At 37.1% G+C, this 19,746-nt stretch overlaps 1 protein-coding gene across 22 annotated transcripts in view; it reads left to right on the forward strand.

The window, feature by feature from the left end:
• The window catches only part of CaMKII (Calcium/calmodulin-dependent protein kinase II), a 1,422,941-nt gene that overhangs the window by 1,090,127 nt on the left and 313,068 nt on the right, over nucleotides 1–19,746 (forward strand). The window lies entirely within an intron of this gene.

Raw genomic sequence — 19,746 nt, forward strand, 5'->3', positions numbered from 1 at the left:
CAGGAAAATCCCTAATGTATACGGAAATGTGAAACGATTATACTTGAATGCAGCGACACGAGAGTTTAGCAGAAAATTAATAGGTCACTAGCGCGTAGATTCACTTGGGCGTCCAAAACGGCTGCAACACGATGAGATGTGAAGATAATAAGATCTTGGGTGTCCTCCTAGAGTATGACAATCCTCGGAGTTAAAGACATCGCCAAAGCATCTGTCGCTGGAAGAGGTCTCTAGTGTTTACTGGTTGTGTAATCCTGATTCAGACTTGTTGAATTACTGAGAAATTAGGTAAACATACCGGCTAAGGAGACAGTGAAACATTGTATCTGCAATGCAACTATAGGACGCTGTGTGCAACATCCGGTCGGGCATCGTTTTGGAAAGTGTCTCTATGCCAAACATTCAATAAATGGATCACAAGTGGGTCTAACATCTCATCAAGTACTGTTAGTTGGTCAAAGATCCGTCAATATGTATTAGACACGAGCGGCTACGAAATCCAATTGCACCACGTACCATAACGTCCCCTGTCGGACCAATATGTCGATGTGTAATGCAAACGTCACGCAACCTGTAACACGGTACTGTGGCGCCACGGACATAGGCGGCGATCATTATGCTTAAATTAGAGTGGAATTAGTGCGAAGAGAGGATATGATACCATTCGATTCTCCATGCACGAAGTTCCCGGCACCAATGAAACACAACATGTAAGACATGCAGTCAAATAGAACCACAGTAACGAGCACAGTGCAGATGCACCATCTCGCTAGGAGACTTCGAATTGTTCGTGGAACAATCGGCGATAACGGCGCAACAAAATCGGATTTGCTTCCCAGTATTTTAAATTTGCCTGTCCGATCTGCTGTATCAATGCTTATAGGAGATTTGTCCTCTTTCGTCCGTGATATGACGAGGCGATTTCGTCTTTGGGTATTGCCTTTATGCAGCCATGGATTGCATATTCGCATCGCCTTCCACGGATTCAGCTTAATACTGGCGCCAATATCGTGGAAGGATAATACATAATCACGTAATGTCACAGTTCTTCACGATCTGCATCTTTTGAAAATTTGGGGTTAATCCGATGTTTCCTTGCTGTTTTATTTCAATATCCAGCAGTGTATCATGAATTCTGGAAAACAATTTTCAAAATCAGTATTTTTGAAACTTCTCCATGAGAAAAACACATAGAATCATTGTCTACAAGCAGGCACGTAGCCAGGATTTCGTGAAGGGGGGGGGTCCATGACATGAAATACTGTGGTCATCACAAAAGGGGCTCGATCACTCTAAACTATTTTACTGGAACATATATTAGTTCGTTTAGCCAGGATTTCGTAGCGGGGGGGGGGGGGACGAGTGATATGAAATTCTGAAGGCCCAGGAGATCAATCAATCTAAACTACTTGACTATCAACTTATATTGGTTTGTTAGGACAATAAAATGAGGATATGTTGGCAAATATTTTAATAACAAACTATGAAGAAATTTCGAGCAAAATAATTTTAAAAAAAGTATTGAAAAAGATAACAATTTTGCTTTCGTTATGATGTCAATTATTATAAAAAGTACACACTGAATGCTGTCTTGTAAACTATCTTCTAATATAAATAAATAAAGGGTTTTTTGTGTGTTTGTCTGTCTGTCTGTCTGTGTGCGGCCTGGGGACCAGACGAGTGGACCAAGAGTTACCAAATATTGGTCAGGGATGCCTTGGCCCAGGCCTCAGATGAAGACGAAGCGGTTTTTTTTTTTAATTACGAAACAGTGGGGCCTCAGAGGGGCGTTTACCGGAACCGGCTTGGGAACCAGAGAAATTGACCGAAAGTTACCAACTTTGTCACGAATACCTTGGTACAGGCTCCAGACCAAAGTTAAACGTTTTTGTCGAAATTCGAACCAGGGGGGTCTCAGCGGGGCGTTTACCGGGACATGTAAAAGGAGTAGAAATGACCTATATTTATTTATGTATTTATTTAGCAATCACCAGATACAGCTCAGAGGCCATTTTACATTGAATATCCAACAACATTAACAATGGAAAGGATTTGGGAAGGTATCGGCCAGGGCCTGTTTAGTAGGTGCCATCCCGGCATTTGCCTGGAAGAACTGAGGGGAAACCCTGGGAAACCTCAGTCAGGATGGTAGGCAGCGGGATTCGAAGCCACGACCTCCCGAATGCGAAGTCAACGCTCTACCACTTGAGCTATTAGTGTCGAATTCATATTTTCGCGGTCGCTGAAATCAATGGTGAAACTCCAGTAGCATTAACTTCCAAATTCACGTTATTCGGCTCCGGGCCGGGGGTCACCGGAGGGGGGTGAGATACCAAGACATTATAAGAGTAATACAAAATGACCGATATTAGTGTCAAATCCATAGTTTTCGCGGTCGCTGAAATCAATGGTGACACTTCCATTAGCTATGACTTGCAAGTATACGGGCAGGGAGTCAGCGGGGGGTGGATACCGAGACATGTAAAAATAGCCCAAAATGACCGATATTAGTATCAAATCCATAGTTTTCGCGGTCGCTGAAATCAATGGTGATACTCCCACAGGCGTTGACTTCCAAATACAACCTCTGTGCGAAGCATGTGTATATTCAACCAGTTTTACAATATAGGAAAGGGGGGCAAGAGTACTCAAATTTTAATTAAACCTTTATATTTTGGTGAAAAATAGTTACAACGGAAAACTTTTACATTGAACACAAAACTTGAACTCTCCTTTAGGAAATGTGAATTCAACTTTTATATACCTCTATTCTTAGAGGAACTAGAACTCATAAAATGAAAACATTCAAATTCGTACTCTTGCCCCTATATGTGGGGCAAGAGTACGAAATCAAAGGGGCAAGAGCACGCACCCAAAAGAGTATTAACTATTATCACAGATGAAGGTGCTTACTCCTTTACATGATGTGCATTGTTCATGCCACCATTCATGGCATCTTGCGCACTTGATCCAGTCTTCTATTGGTGGATAACTGTAGATGATATTGCATAATGGACACTCGTATACTACTTCCTTACTGACCTGAGAAGTTGTAGCTACAAATTCGGTTGTAGCTTTCCTGGTGCAAGATGATGATTGCCTTTGCTCTTTGGAGGGCGCCGTTTCGGAAGTAAGTTCTGCTTGAAAGGAGAGGATGTCAGAATCTCTGACTTCGAGAAGATCAAGATCTACTGGTTGAGTGCTTGGTAGCAGTTGGACTAGGACTGACAACTACCAAAGGAGTGCATGATGTAGATGGTCCACATGGGCCCCTGATTACCTCCAGTAAAGATCAGTTTACTGGTTGAAGGTTTTGTAACCGATGAACGAGCAGCCAGCAGAGAAGTGTTTGATGTGGACAATCTGCATGAGCTCCTGCTTGCTTCTAGTGAGAATCCAGTGTTACTGGTTGAAGGTTAGGTAACAGATGAATGACAACGAGCAACCGGCAGAAGAGTATTTGAAGTGGACAGTCCGCATGAGCTCTTGCTTGCTTCTAGTGAGGATCTAGCGTTACTGTTTAAAGGTTTGGTAACAGATGGAGGAGAACGAGCAACTGGCAAAGGAGTGTTTGATCCCTCCTTCAACATAGATAGTTTATTTCAACATGGGTCCCTTTTTACTTCCAGTGAATCATCCGATGAACGTTTTGGGGCTCTATTCAGGTCTGATGCTTGATTTGTTGCTTCAGGAATGCTTTCGTCTTCAGACCTGGCTTCTACATTTAAGTCTACCACATCCACAATAGAAGGAAGAAAATCTTCTTCAGTGAACACATCTGGATTCAGTAGGACAACTCCAGATTCTTGAAGGCTGGATACCAATGGTTGCAGCTTTGTAGTAAGCCTCAGTAAACAAGCTCGCAACTTGGAATTATGTGGGATGGATGATTCCTCATCCATTTATCACACGCTGTTGAATACCAGGATTTCAGCGGGCCAAAAAAGGAGCGATCTAATGGTTTCAAATTACAACTGGGATTTGGTGGTAAACTCAACATCACTATCCCATTTTGCCTGCAGAAATCAATCGCTTCGATTGAAATATGAGAGGTGTGATTGTCAACAAGTAAAAACACCTTTTTCGTAACCAAATTTGATCGCACATGCTGGTGTAAATAATATAACCATTCTACGAAAAGTAGTGAGTTGATGAACCAGAATTAGATATTCCCACAGAACCTGGCGGCGAGCCATCCAATAATTCTTGTGTCATTTGTTTTGTGGGAAATATTTTGGGAATAAAGGAACCAGATGCACTCCATGAAACAGCTGTTATGTTAACTCCAAAATCACTAGATACAGTTTTATTCACAACTGATTTTTAGTCGACTTTTGGAACTTTATGAGGAAGCGTATTTATGCAAGTTTCGTACATGTTGTAGATATCCCGTGGAGAAAAGCCGTTTTGTCTTACAAGATTTTTAGACACTTAAAAAAGCATTCAACTTGTGGCTTGCTAAAACCACGAGCTCTTCCCAGACCAGTCTTTGAAGGCTGTTGCAAAGCAATTCTTAAATGTCTACGACGGAAAGATTCTGTCCAATCTCTTTCTGCCATTCGATTCACATGGCTAAAGGATATGGGGCAACTAGTTACGTTCAGCAAAATTATATGCCATTCTTCTTAGATCTTTTAAAGTTAATTCATAGAAGAGTTGATCCAGTAATGTGATATATTCCACTAATTCGTTCTCCAATTCTTCGGTAAATAGGCCTACTGGCTTTATTGTACCTGAAGACGTTGCAGATTCTCATTTAAAAAAAGAAAAAAGAAAAGAAAAATCCTTAATTCTCCTCATATCAGTAATGGGAATGCATAGGATACAAAAAAAAATCAGATAATATTTAGACCCTTTATAAAAATATATTTCCAAATTCAGCTTATTCCATCAGTTACAGAATGCTTGTCACCTACGAGGGTAACTTGAGAACTTCAAGAACAATCCTTGATGAAGCTACATATTGTCAAATGTTAGGTTAGGTTAGCTTCATATAACTTTGTATGATCCCATACCAATCATTGGACTGATACCGCCTTATGCAGAGTCTTTTTAACGTATGATTACTAAAGGACTGACTACTACAGGAAACATACGGTAGTCGAACTTTTTAGTATGGCACTAATCGCGCGTCAGAACGACTCTGCATAAGGCCCATTGAAATTTCTTACTGAAGACTACTGACATGTAAGATAAAAGAGGACAAAGCATAGTATTTCTGAAACCTGAATAAAATAAGCAAGCGTAACGTTATTCAATAACTGCAGATGTCTCACACGTTTATCTGTTTCGAAAACAAACACCACCTTAGATAGTGTTATATAAGGAATGGTATTTATAATAAAAATGTATCCCTCGTACATAAGAAAATATCAGGATTCTTCAGAATTCTTAACGTTAGAGGCTACATATGGGAACCAGTATTTGTAAAGTTTGCCGTCACTCTCTATTAAAACGGAATCTACATTCATTTTTGATTGTTAGTTCTAAATCAAATTGGATTCTTTTTCATAGAACAGAAGGGGCAAGAGTACGTACACGTACCCTTGCCCCGTAAGTATCTGCGTACCCTTGCCCCCTCACTACACAATTGACTTTCCCGTGATGTTGTACAGCCAACTGTTCGAAGAAAGGCAATTTACTCCATCCTGTCAAACAATGGATATGTTAGAAACTAACGCTTTATTGTACTTTGAAATCGTTATAAAATTGTGTAAGTTATTCATTTACTACTTATGTCCCAATATTATATCAAACTATTAGAAAAACATAAATAATTACCTAGATAGCTTGTAGTTTGCCGCAGCACACTCAAACTTGTTTAGGATCTAGACGCCATTAACATCAAACTCCACGAGACGCATTATTGTCATACGCGAATATATTCACCTGATTTTAGGGAATCGTATCCTTACCCCCCACGTACTCTTGCCCCCCTCTACTCTATATGCGTTCCTTTCTCTGTTGAATCAAATGCTAACATAATTTTTTCGTTTTTATTATTCCGTCAACTACTGTCGGTTTCAAATGACAGGTTAAAGGAGCAACAGAAAATTGTCCTTGAAATAACATGTTTGATACTGCAAGGATGCGATGACGAAAAGTTATGATTAAAAATGCCCACGCTGTTACACAACGGCACTTATGCTTTCGAAAGGTTGAAATCTCCCTGACTAGTAGCAGGAATTCTGAGAATTCCATAACTTTTCTTGAAATTTCAAATTCCCTGACTCTTCCAGAATACCTCGCTTACCTCACCACCATATTGCAAGTAATACAAATCTCCTCATAAGAAAGAGTAAGCAAAAGCTTCCTGTAGTTTTCTTTTTAATTTTTAACGCTGATCCTTCTTTTTGTCATTTCATTTTGTTTTATCCTTCCTTAATTGTTTTATTTCTGGTCTCGAAGGGGGGGTCCGGACCCCCCGGACCCCCCCTTGGCTACGTGCCTGCTACAAGGGACTATGCAAAATTCTAAAACTACAACAATAAACAAAAAGAAGCACTTCAAATATAGAATAACAATCTTAGTTGGAGGTTTAAAATGCTAATTTTTTTTACTTTAATGAGAATCATGATGGACAGAAACATTTATCTTTTCTTTGAATCTACCTTCTTTTATTCATGTATGAGCTTGGATCTTTGGCTCTGCATTGAGAAATTGGAAATAAAAATTATAGTAGAACTGGATACGGAAGATAAAATCACATTGTGTAATAAAATTTTAGCAGGTGGCTTTCCCTCATATTGGCCGTCATGTTGATATATTAATAGGATGTAATTTTATGCCAACTTTGTATCAGTCATTATCCTATGCGGGTAGTCAACATTTTTATTGTATTTGAGTACATCAGCACCGATTTCTGTATAAATATCGAATCATTGTTATATATCGAAAGACTAATTTACACCGAGGGTAACATTGTTAATAACACGTGCTATTAACAATGTTTTTAACTAAATCTCGAAATTCTTGTTTCAAAATGTTAATAACATATGTTATTAATATTTGTTGAAAACATTTATCAACATTTTTACGTTTCTTCAATAAATCTTAAGAATATTGTTATTAACAATGTTAGTAACATTTATGAACATGATTAACGTTTTTCAGTAACATGTTGATAAAAATGTTATCTATATTGTTAATAATAATAATAATAATAATAATTTTGCGATTACCCTGGAATCGGTCTGGATCAAAATATGTTGATAACATTTTATTTTGACTGACTTGGGTGGTTGATTTTCCAAATGAAAAATAAAATTGGAACATTTTTCCCAAATGTATGGACACTTGTCATATTTGTAAACCCTTATTTATTTTAAAGATAATGGCGTACAAACAACCAAATTAGGCTACGAGGAGCATCTTGAATTTTCGTTCTTGATTTTTCAAATTTGTATTGTACAAAAATGATTTGAAAGTAGTTTTTTTTTTTTTCATACATAATCAAACTTGAAAAATACTACGGATCCTATGGCATATGTTTGCGGAGATAAATTTCATATGTGTGTGTGAACTTGATAGCTTGATGTGGGTATCCATATTTCAAAAGAAAGTTTTCTTGGCAAATTTTTCCGGGTTTCTTGTGATTTTATGGATTTTAGCAAACGCGAGTGATGTAGTTGGAAAGCCTGATTCATATTAAGAATAGTGATTTCACTTACAATAAATCTAAGAACATTATTCTACAAGGAGCAGTTTTATGTGTAGAAGTTTATAAATTCCTTTTAAAAAGTTATGTTAAAATTGCCGGTTTCAATTAACGAGTCCATTTAAGTATTAAAGAAAATCGAAATGTTTTATTTTCTACATGAGCATAATATTCGTGATTACCTCAGAAGTTATTGGGCTGATTTTGTTCAAACATTTACTGATTTGTTTAAAGGGTGGGTTAAAAAAGGTTTAAAGTAGAAGATTTCCAATTTACATCTTATTATGTTGATATTTTATGCATTTGAGACTATTGGCAATTGTAACCGCGATATCGATCTTGAAATAATTTGAAAGATGTGTTCAAAATAATTTAGAGAATACTTTTCACTAACAAATCCTATATTTCAGAAAGTGTTTAATACTAAAACAATAAGTTTTATTAACTTTTACGTTAGAAAGAATTAGAAATTCTATAATGTAGCCTAAATTTGCTTCGCTATTTTATGGTTTATGAATATTACTAAATTGTTTACTTTAAAAAAGTTTCTATTTAAAAAAGTTTTAGTAAATATATTTTCACAGTTAGAGACAAAAGTACCAGTACTTTTGGTGATATCAGAAACGCCTGGACAGGTGCAACTAAGTTACACGTTACTTCCCAAGCAGTTGGTCGCTTGTAGAGCATTGAAGTAGGTTATTGTCATATAATTGATTACCGAGAAAATTTCGCTATAGTCTGGTAGCCAGAACATTGAACCTGGAATTGTCGTACGCCCAAAATTTTTTTACTGTTTCTTACTGATTTTTTACTGTTGCTTGCTGCGCTAAGCAAAAATCTGCCGGGTGCCACTCTGTCATTCTTGGGCAAAATGAGATATGGGCGCCTGAAATTGGGGGTCTCATTAGATCATGCTACGCCACTATTTTCAGACATTTCCTTCAATATTTCAGGAACCATTCATCCTAGAACAACCAAATTCGGTACGTAAGTGAATATCAATATCGTTAACATTACCCTATTCGAAATTTGAAAAAATACAGTAACTATTAGCAGTGTTGCCAGGTTTAAAATAAAAGTTTACGTTTATTTCTTTATTTACTTTTAGGGATTTTGAATGGAGGAGCAAAGGAAAAATATGGGTATAACTTTATACTTCTTGTACAGAAGAAAACAAAAGAAAAATACATACATACTAAAGTAATACTGCATAAATTTGAGTAATTCGACTAGGAGAAAAGTAAGAAAAGCCTTTATTGAAATATCTAAATCTCACTGTTAAATGGACCATATACAGCATCTCATTTAAGATCTCATATACAGCAATTAACGTAAACTTGGTAGCGTACTTTCATTTCATATTCCTTCTAGAAATTGAAGTTGACATTTTTAAAAATATTATTGTTAAACAATAAAGCACAGAATGTAAAAAAAATACACTATTAGAACTTTCTTTGCACTTGTTTCATGTACAATGAACTATTTTTGTTCACTATCACTTTCTTCATCAGAATCACTGAAATTATCTTCCACTGTTCTCGTGAGTGGATTGTCACATTCATCACTACCGCCACATACACAGAACATTGTAAGCCTAGTTTGTTTGCGGAGTAACTACATTTAGAATTAAAACACTTCGTTTCTTGTGAACATGAACAGCGAATCATACATAATACTTCACCTGGGACTACAGCTGAAGTATCTGGAATAATAACTGGAACCAAGAACTTATTTATATCGTCTCGAAGCCAACCATGTTGAAGTGGATCCATATCTGGAGGTATTGGTTGCATGGCCTTCTTATAGATAGCACATTGTAAGTGGGCTCTTTTGGTGTGTTCAACGAAAGCTTCATGAGTTGGTGGAAAAGCTCTTAAATGTAAGGATGTCATGCTTGAACTTTCTTGGCCTACACAGAGTACCTGAGACATGTTCTTCTGATGCTCAAGCCCATAGTATGCTGCAATAAATTCTGAAGTTTCGTGTACGACTGTGTTGAGTTCTGCGGCAGGATTCCCTAGATTTGGCAATTTGAATCCCTTCTTTAAAACGAGAAGTGCCTTTTTCTTTCCTATTCCATAGATGCTTTCAACAGTGTCGCATCCTGTTAGTGCGTGAGCTGCTAGCAAATGTTTAACGATATCTAACGACTTCTTTGATGCTGAAATATCAATCGCTGTTCTTTGGCTGGTCGCAGATTCCATAAAGACTTAACTACCTTCAACAATTTCAGCATAATGATGGAGGAGAAATACATTTGTGTCATCGGAAATAACCATGATAGAAGTTTTAGCTAATAGCATAGCTTGATGAACAAGAATAACGTCTGCTTTCTTGTTTTCATTACTTAGACCTGGAAGTGGAAATGTTCCATCTGGAGTTATATCGATAGGGGTAATATCAGGCCCACTGACTATCAACTTCTGAAGAGTAGGGAAAGACTTTCACACAAGTAGTTGCATATGTGTTGAATTACTTAAGTCTTGTTTTCAGAAACTGTAAGAATAACTTCGTGTGGTGGAAGGAAAGTATTCGTTCTCAGTTGATATTTCTGCTGACTTTTACACATCGTTGTGCCCATGTGCAACTTTTAATACTATTGTCATTATATCTATCAAATACAAGACATACATCAGCAGTTTGTAGGCGAGCGTTGATATATTCTCCATACTTTTTCTCAAAATCTAAAGCAATTCCATTTGATGGACAGGGTGTCACCCAGAGAATTGCAGAACAGTCTATTACATAAGCATTGTGACGAGCTTGAACACGATTAGGGAGTTCAACTGCTAAAGTTGATTTTAAGACTTTTAGATGTGGATTTCATAGAGCCATTATCAATAAATAATGCAGTTGGAAATGGTGCTAGTTCATGCTTAAGGACAGTCGAACATCTACTGATCTGGAACACAACAAACCAATAACACTTTGGTATATGACATTGGTGTCATAAACAGAAACCCCGTCAACGGTCCCATTTGTCTTCATTCAGGCATTCAAACACGCTTAAGTGGTCTAGCGATGATATCAATAGAATACGAACTGGCTGAAACATATGGCTACGCGAATGTGATAAAGGAATTTGCTTATATCAAAGCAGGAAAAGTTTCTTTCAATTAAGGTATGTTAAATTTATGTATATCTATTGTGTTTTAGTACATTATAAGGCTTAGGCTAATCACTTAGTTTTGCCGTAATATCTGATTCAATATATTATCTTCATGCTCCATACACTCTATTGGAAACACCTTTTGATATGAAATAAGCTTAAAAATTAAAATTCTTAATCGTGTCTAAAGTATATATATATATATATTAAATATTTTCTGTTTCCGCTGCTGTATTACAGGTCTGCACGGGCCGGAATTTTTTAGCCCGAGCCCGGCCCGGCTCCTGAATTTACAATGTGAGGGCCGACCCGAGTCCGAAATATGTTTGAGCATTTAGGCCCGAGCCCGGCGCGAGCTCGCATGATAGTCAAATAAGCCCGAAACTTAATAATTAACGCAAAATTGTATTTTTATTGACAACAATTAGATATTATATATATATATATATATATATATATTATTTATATTATATATATATTATTTATATTATATATTTACAGTTGTGTTTTAAAATTTCTCCAGAAAGAACGGTGTGCAATATATATCATTGCACAGTATATTTACAAAGTGAGGCCCGAAAAGGCCCGAGAAATATGGCTGTATATTTAAAACTTTACGGCACGGGATCGGGTCGGGCCCGAAGTGGCATGTCCTTTGTAAGCCCGAATCCGTGCAGATCTCGGGCTATCACAGATATACAGCGAAATGGAGCATACTAAATATTGCCATTTATGGAATCGTTTAAATATTACGTAAGCATTCGAGAGAGATACTTCTTTTCACTTTTCCATTTCATACATGTTTTCAAACATGGGGCATCTTATTTTTCCGCGACACTTGAACGTCTTCTGTCAAATTAAGGTGCGGATTAAAGGGTCGGCATGTGAAAGTACCGCTCAGGGCGGCAAAACTGCTGGCGCCGGCCCTGTAATCCACCAAGTCTAAGAGTGAAATTCTTTAATTCCTCAGGGTAAGACTACGTGATATCAACAGCAATTCGATACAGAGCCTTATCAGCTGTGAAAACTACATGCTGCTGACCTGCTTCCTCAGTTAGTCATCTCGCCTCCATCATTGTTGTCATTACTGTATCTGGATTTCCAGTTGTCATGTTAATTGTTGAATGATTCACGAGATATTGAGGAAATGTATATAAACAGTAGCGTAGCGTGGATATAATAAGCAGTGGCGTAACAAGACGGGGGCAAGGGGGCATTGCCCCCCCCAAACTTCTAGTAGAAGTTATCGGGACGCCAAAGGCGCCCAATATTACTTTGCCTTTTTCTTTAAAGCCGATTGAAGAATGAAAAGTTTATGTACAAAAGCAGTGTTCTGTATGCACTGCCAAACCTTCGGCAAAATATAGAGTGCAGTGCTTTTTATTATTATAACTAATGGATACTTTTTCTGTCCCTTTTGTGTTGATTGTCTAGGGCACATTTGATACAATAAAATAAAGAAATAAAAAGTATCTATATGACAGTCATGCAGCGATATAAACATTTTCTTAATCCTTTGTCGCCCCTCATTATGTACGGTTGACATAATGCTTCGATAGAATAAAAAAAAAAAAAATAATGTTACAATGACGGAGCATTGTAAATATATTAATTATTCCTTTCGATAAAATAAAAAAGAAATCATTAATACCAAGGGGCGCTGTAGATACATTAATTGTTCCTTTTGTCGCCCTTGATTGTATAGGACGCCTTTGATAGAACAAAAAGGGATGTAATATTGCACCAAGGGCGCTGTAGATATATTAATTATTCCTTTTGTCGCCCTTGATTGTATAGGGGCGCCTTCGATAGAACAAAAAAGGATGTAATATTGCACCAAGGGCGCTGTAGATATATTAATTATTCCTTTTGTCGCCCTTGATTGTATAGGGGCGCTTTCGATAGAACAAAAAAGGATGTAATATTGCCCAAAGGCGCTGTAGATATATTAATTATTCCTTTTTTCGCCCCAGTTTGTATAGGGGGGGGGGGCTTCAATAGAACAAACAAGGATCTCCTCAACTACCGCGCAGAAAACATATCCCGAAAAGACTAGAACACTCGCAGACATTCGCGAAAAATTACCAATTCAACACCGCAGAAGAGAAATTACGCGCAACCTATTATGAATGTTTGGACAATATCATTTGCAAAATTTGGTCGATTCCATCAGCCTGAACTGAAGAAATATCGTGCAATAGAGGATGTAATTCTGGAAGGTAACTTTTCGCAAGACATTAATGACATTTTAAAAGAATACCATGTCAATTAGAACCAACTACAGCTAGAGATGCAACAGTTACTCACCAATATTCCCACTTCAAAAAATCTGAGAGACCTGCTTGAGAATTTCAAGGAATTCTATTAAGAAACAAGAGAGTTGTTTCCTGAAGTGTTGAAAGTCCTTCGTTTCCTGCTTGCATCCCGGTGCCATCCGCAACTGCCGAGAGAAGTTTCTCAATGTTGCGGCGTCTCAAAACTTATCTGAAGCCCACAATGACCCAGGCAAGCTTGACTCAATGGACGTGAAGGAACTGTGTAGAGAATTCACAAATTCGTAAAAGTGCGAATTCTGCTCTTTGAAGTGTGTAGTTTTTGTGTCGAAATGAGCTATAGGATAACAGTGACTGGTTATTTTTTACATTGAACATTTAATCAAATTGAAACTATATTATTCCGTTCATCTTAAATATATTAAAAGTTGGATGTTACGTACGCAAGGGCTCAAAAAACGGCTTTTAAAAAGTTTTTTCAACCGCTTTTATGCCTGTCAAATTTTGAACTCTCTCCCTCTTTTTTGTAATATTTCAACTTTAATGAAGAAAATACTTTCCACCTTTGTTCCTCATTATAAGAAGAGAAAGATACTTAATTACTACATTCTGAAGAAAAATAGATATGAGAAGTTCAACAATCAAGAATAATCGATCAATCATAAGAAAAAGAAGGGCAAATACATCAACCCTTTGGGGACTTTTGGTACAGATCTGAACCATGGCGTCGACCTTCGGAATTTGGTTTATAAATCTCTATTAAAGCTTTTCACACCGCGTTTTTTGCATTCATTTAAGCGGAGAATCATCAAAGAATGTGTTTCATGGGAATTTTGCAGTCACTCTTGCGATGCCTGGGGGGCAGTGACGTCACAAACATGAACGAAGGAAGAAAGAAAAGGATAAGCTTTAGAGCTTTTTTTTTTTTAACACATCGCTATTAATCCTAGGATCATGTTCCATAACTAGTTGTGTTCGTAATAAAAAAAAAATGTTTCCAGCTGTAACACTCAACTTTCCCTATTGTGTACCAGAAGCAAGAATATTCTGCCCAAAGTTGAAAAAAGGGGATTTTTCAGATCTTTTTCGTTTTTCGGGAATTCCTCCCGTCAGGGACATGTGAGTGGTACCGTTTAAAACCTACCACCATTCCAAACAAAACAAGGTACAAACCATGATAGTAGGGTAAATAGTGGTTTTAAAAAAAATCTGACTTTTTCCCCTATTATACATTTTTAGTCAACGTGTTTAGTAAAGTAGCTACAGGTCATCCCTATTTGTCGTAGGATCATGGTCTGTATCTCATTTTGTTCGTAATAATGCAACGTTCCCAACGGTACCACTACCATTGCGCTGTCATGTACCTGAGGAGATAAGATTCCGAGAAAGTTAATTTTTGAAAATTTGAATTTCCCACTTTTCTTTATACATTTTGGGCGGAAATTTCTCCCCTCAGCTACATGATACGGACATGCAAGTGATACGATTTAAAACGCTGGTTCATTACAAACAAAAAGTTACAAACCATAATCTTAGAATTAATAGTCTTTGTGCTAGAGCTGATTTACTAAATTTCCCTCCCCATTTTTGGATAATAGTTACTAATGTATTGTTATTCAAAAAGCTCTAGCGTCAAGAGTGTTCATTGTAGGACCATGGTTCGTACCTTATTTTGTTTGTAATGATGTATTGTTTCGAACTGTACCACTGCCATGACACTAGCATGTATCTGGGGGAAGAAATTCTCAAAAAGGTTATTTTTTCCTGACAAAAATCTCTTTTTTCCAATCTAAGCTGGATTTTTTCACTTCTGGTACATGATGGGGAAATTTGAATGGTACATTTGGAAATATTCCTTCATTACAAATACAAAGAGTTACGAACTATGATCCTACGATAAAGAGTCTTGACACTAGAGCTTGTTGAATAACAATAGTAGATATTAGGAAAAAATAGTAAGTGAATTTTAGCACCAAGACTATTTACCCCAGTATTATGGTTCATACCTCGTTTTGTTTGGAGTGAAGCAGTATTTTTTTTTTTTTTGGTAACATTCACATGTCCATGTTGTGTATCAGAAGGGAGAAATTCGCAAGAAACGGTGATTTTTTTAAAAAAAATATTTTTTCCCCAATTTGGACAGGAATTTGCCTTAGGTACATATTAGGGAAATTTACAAATTAGGAAAACACTGTTTCATTCCGAATAAAACGGGATATGAACCATGATCCTACCTGAAACTCTAAAATTTACCTAAAAAAGTGGGAATCTCAAAAGGGTTAATATATAGGGTTTTCTAGTTCGAACGAATTGTTTGTACAGTTCTTAGAATAATGTTTAACGACAATAAACTTTTAGTGAAGAACAAGAACTGTTCTGAGTAGTGGTTTAAGGTCTCGAAGAAAACTGCTTTTTTTTTTAAAAAAAAAAAAAAAAGCGAATCTCTTTTCCATGTTTTTTTGGCATGGAATTTTTTTCTTTTAATATTTCATATTTAGTTAAGAAACAACAGTGTATTCCAGCTTTCCTTTCCCATCATAGTCTTTTTTTTTTTTTTTTAAATACTGTATTCTGAAGAAAAATAAAAGGTAAGAGCCACCGCACTAAGCTTTATTGCTTCAGTTCCTTAAACTAAATCATGTTATGCTGCTGCTATTGGTGAAACATTTTCTTCTGAAATATGAACAAAATTATAAAACCTTTTCGGCTCTAATATTAGGTATTGAAGAGTATCTGAAACAATAGTGTTTCTGGAACGGCGGTAATAGTCTGTCTGCCAGTTTGACTGTAAGCAACCCAAACAACACATTTCAAGATGTATAAATTTTAAGAACTTGGTATCATGGTTAGGCCACCAACGTGGAACTTATGAGATCCTAGTTGTGTCAAAAGAGCGAAAATTTCCGTTTTCTTTCCTAAAGCCGTTTTTTTAAAAATGAAAATAAAGCACGTCTGAAAAATCCGGCAATTTTGCATCTCTAGTCCGGTATGTGCAGTTCAATCTATGTACTGAAACATTTGAAGATTAATGTGATGTGAAAGTAAAATAAGAAAAGTGTGTGTGTAGGTGTATTGTGAGAATCTGTTGATCACTTTAGAAAAAAAATTGTGGTTGTGATATGTCTTCAGCCTCTGGAGAGTGAGAATGTGACTTTAGTGCCGAACGTATACGGAACAATCATGTCGTACTATTTAGTGATTAATTAATAGTAAACTGTACTTCATACGTATCCCGACGCAAATCAAATGAGGTCTACTAATCTTACTAATGTACGACTCTTGTGTTGAATGAATGCATTGGGTGGGTGAAGAAGCTGTCTTTACTTCAAGTAAGTCTAATATTTCAATTTTTCAAATACATAGCTGCTTTCGTAAATTACAATCATTTTTCCACACACATGAAAAAAAAAAATACATAACAGTAATACTGTAAAGATTAGTGGAAATTACGCGCTGTGATGGAGGGGGAGCGCTGTTGAGAGGGGCGCAACAAAAAGACTTGCCCCCTCCTATATTTGAAATGTTGTTACGCGACTGATAATAAGGGCCCTGATATTAGGGGTCCGTACCGCAATCTGCCCAACAATGACAAAGTGACACCCGACAGATTCTTGCTTAGTACACTCAAATCAATAAGATACAGCAAAAGAATTTTGGTCGTGCGACAATGCAGGTTCAAAAATAAATAACTAACAAACTAAACTAACTCTATGGCCTATGGAACCCGCAGGTTCAGTGCCGCGTTCACAAAAGCTCTCCACTGACTTCTATCCTTAGCTAATTGTATCCAGTTTCTACTTTGTATTCCTATCTCTGCGAGATCCATCTTAATATTATCCTCCCATCTGCGCCTAGGTCTTCCTAATGGTCGTTTTCCTATGGGTCTACCAGTCAAGACTTTGAAAGCGTTTCTACTTTCTTCCATTCTAGCTACATGACCTGCCCACCTAAACCTCCTAGACTTGAAGACCCTAACAATGTTGGGTAAACCGTATGAACTATGTAGTTCCTCGTTATGAAGTTTCCGCCATTCCCCATTCTCGTTCCCCTTGGGTCCGAATATTCTTCTCAGGATCCTGTTCTCAAATACATTCAGTCTATGTTCTTCCCTCAGAGTAAGTGACCATGTTTCGCAACCATACAGAACAACAGGCATGATTATCGTTTTATATATTTTAAGCTTCAAATTCTTCGACAGAATTCGCGATGACAAGAGATTTTGAACCGAATAGTAACACGAATTCCCTGCTTTTAGTCGACATTTAATTTCCTCGTGAATATGATTTTCGTCTGTTAATATTGATCCTAAATATTTGAAAGTATCCACTTTATCAAAAGTATTATTTAATATTTTAACGCCTCCACAATTTGCCGTATTACGGTCCCGACGCACTTCCATGTATTTAGTTTTCTCTGCATTTACTTCTAAGCCCATGTCCCTGCAAGCATTTAATAAGATCTGTGCATTTATTTCTACTGTTCTCCTATCATCCCCTATTAAATTTACATCATCAGCATATGCCATCACCTGGTGAATACCGTTGAACTGTAGGCCCTGGTTGCTATCTTTGATTTTCCTTATAGCGTATTCCAGCACAAAGTTAAATAATAATGGCGACAACGCATCTCCTTGTTTCAGGCCATTTTGGACGTGAAAACTCGTGGACAAAAATTTTCCTACCCGGACTTTACTTTGGGATTCACTTAAGCATATCTTAATTAATCCAATTAGCTTTCTCGGTATTCCAAGTTCTGTAAGAACGTTGTACAATGTTTCTCTCCTAACCGAGTCGTAAGCCTTTCTAAAATCAATAAATAGTTGATGTACCGGGATATTGTATTCCCACTTTTTTTCGAGTATTTGGCGAATGGTAAATATTTGGTCGATAGTTGATCCATTTCGTCTAAATCCGCACTGATAATCTCCAATAATTTCATCTGCGTATGGGGTCAGTCTTGCTAATAGAATATTTGAAAGGATTTTATAGGATGTTGACAGAAGAGAAATGCCTCGATAATTATTACAGTCAGTTTTGTCGCCTTTCTTGTGAATTGGAACAATGATTGATTCTTTCCACTCTTGTGGCAATTCTTCCTTGTTCCAGATAAGGAGAATGAGTTTGTGTATCTTGTTCCACAATTTTTCGCCTCCAGCTAAAATTAACTCAGCCGGAATTTCATCTACACCCGGAGATTTGTATTTCTTTAATTTCTTTATAGTGGTTTCTACTTCTATTCGATTGGGTTCTGGAATATACGGTTCTGCGGTGTGTATCTCCTTTTCTCCACGCACATTAGTTTTTGGCTGCGTGTTCAGCAAGTCGTCAAAGAAATCTTTCCATCTATTTAAGAGGCTATCCGTATCAGTGAAAACTGTTCCGTCAGATTTCTTAAATATATAAGTACGAGGTTCATAGCCTTTCTTAAATTCGCTTATCCCCTTATACCTGTCCCGAATATTTTTATTTTTACTATTATCTTCAAGTTCCTTAATTTTAGCTTTCAAAAAATCGCGTTTCTTTGTTCTAAAAGTTTTGGAAGTTTCCCGCCTGATATCTGCGAAATTTTGTGTAGTTATTTCATTCGGATTTTGTAGCCACCGTAATTTTGCCTGTTTTCTCTTCTCTGCTAGTTTAATGCATTCTTGGTCGAACCATGGTTTGTTCCTACGTATTTCCGCGTGTCCCAATTTTTCTATTGCTGAACTTTTAATGCTATCTCTAATTTCAATCCGAGTATCCTCAACACTAGTGCACTCCGAGTCTTCTAAAACCGCGAATCTATTCGAAACTTCAATCTGGTATTCCTCTCTTACCTGGCTCTCTTCTAATTTCTTTAAATTATATCTCTCCGTTTTCGGACATTGAATATTACCTTTATTGAACGATAATCTCTCCCGTATTATCGCTACTACCAGGTAGTGATCAGTGTCACAATCAGCCCCTCTAAACGACCGGACGTCAATTATGCTAGATTGCCTTCTTCTATCTACTAAAACGTGATCAATTTGATTATGTGTTTTTCCGTCTGGTGATGTCCAAGTGTATTTATGAACGTCGCGATGTGGGAATTTTGTACTCTTCACGATTAGGTTTTTGGATGTTGCAAAGTTCACGAGTCTAACACCGTTGTCATTACTTTCCTTATGCAAACTTTCGTTTCCTATAATCGGTTTGAAAATATCCTCTCGTCCTACCTTCGCATTGAAATCCCCTAATAGAATCTTCATATGGTATCGCGGGAGTTGGTCAAATATCCGTTCCACTTCTTCGTAAAAACTATCTTTTATATCGTCACCCTTATCTTCCGTTGGAGCATGTACATTTAAAACAATAATATCACACCACCGTCCCTTGAGAGTAATAAAAGAAAGTCTGTCAGTAACAAATTCAACCCGTTTAATTGCTGGTAATATTCGTTTGTGAACGAAAAACCCTGTTCCTAACTGGTGATTTTTATTTCCTTCCCCGTAAAAGAACGTAAAATTTCCGGAATTCTCAGATCCATTTCCTTCCCACCTAACTTCCTGAACTCCTACTAGGTCCATCCTGTATTTCTCTAACTCACTCGTAACAGATTTTAACGCGCCTGCCCTATAAAGACTTCTAATATTCCATGTTCCAAATCTCATGTCCATTTTCTTTTGCCGAGGTCGTGCCAAGTTATCAGTCCTTGTCCGAGGCTTTTGTGAATGTATCTGAACAAGT

This window comes from Thermobia domestica, chromosome 1 (assembly GCF_964235325.1).
Source record: "Thermobia domestica chromosome 1, izTheDome1.hap1.1, whole genome shotgun sequence".
NCBI classification, from domain to species: Eukaryota; Metazoa; Arthropoda; class Insecta; order Zygentoma; family Lepismatidae; genus Thermobia; species Thermobia domestica.